Source organism: Cariama cristata, unplaced genomic scaffold (assembly GCF_000690535.1).
Source record: "Cariama cristata isolate BGI_N322 unplaced genomic scaffold, ASM69053v1 scaffold37274, whole genome shotgun sequence".
Lineage (NCBI taxonomy): Eukaryota > Metazoa > Chordata > Aves > Cariamiformes > Cariamidae > Cariama > Cariama cristata.
In genome coordinates this window covers 1-927 of record NW_009614149.1, presented here as the reverse complement: position 1 = coordinate 927, position 927 = coordinate 1, and the positions used below count along the sequence as shown (strand labels likewise).

Here is a 927-nt window from a genome sequence, read left to right as displayed (position 1 = left end):
CCCGCAGTTCTGCCCCACTATTTCATCACATGGCCACTAAAGGGTTAAGGAGAATACCTACCAAATCGGCTGTGGTCTTGCCTGGTTCCCTGGATAGTACCATTGGGGAAGATTTCTAAATGAAATCCAGTCCTGCAGTAAAGCTGCCTCCGCCTGAGGATCCCCTTTAAGTGGTCCAAGTCCGTGACCGCAGGCCCCCTGGGTAGCCCACCTGCCTCAGACTGACCCAGGTGGTCACTTAACAAAACCGGACTGTCCACCGGCAAAACGGGCACACTCCCAAAGGGTACTGCGTCCTGCACACCGAAATAGTTCCCAACTTCACCTAAGGGAGCCATCAGAAGATTCTGCTTTTAGAGAATAAGAATAAACAATAATGATGGTGCCAAACCCAGGAGATACACGGTTAGGTATATTCCACTCCTCTCCCCTCCCTAGCGCAGTTACAGAGCAAATGTTCTTTCTTCAATCCATTAAATGCATAAATAAAAGTAATATTCTGTTTTGACTGGTACAGGTTCAAGGTCAAACCAGTTAGTCTAAGAAACCACCGCTTTATACTCACACACTGACATATTTATAAACATATAGATGTGTATATCTATATAAATGCATATATCCCCAGCTCTTAGCAAGCAATACGGTCTTCAGCCCATCCAACTGTAATAAAGAAAAAAATCCGTAGTTTCTCCATTTGGTTTAAGATAAGAATGACCATAGCAACTTAAATACCTAGGCGTTTTTTTTTTTTTTTTTTTTTTTTTTTTTAAGATGCACAGGCTACGTCAGGATTTATGGATTCTGACTCCAGAAAGGCATGCGCTGTTTTTACTCTATAACAGACTGCATACATCAGCATGAATCCTGCAAAGGGGGAGGGGGGAAATCTCACGTTGTTGGCTGAGATAAATCCAAAAACAGAAAAAA

The 927-nt window shown here is 42.9% G+C and overlaps 1 pseudogene across 1 annotated transcript; it reads right to left on the bottom strand.

The window, feature by feature from the left end:
• Positions 1-44: 44 nt before the first annotated feature.
• LOC104161017 lies at positions 45-891 on the bottom strand (annotated as a pseudogene). The gene has a single exon (XR_696444.1). The product of XR_696444.1 is annotated as a fibroblast growth factor 9 pseudogene (transcript).
• Between the last annotated feature and the right edge of the window lie 36 nt (positions 892-927).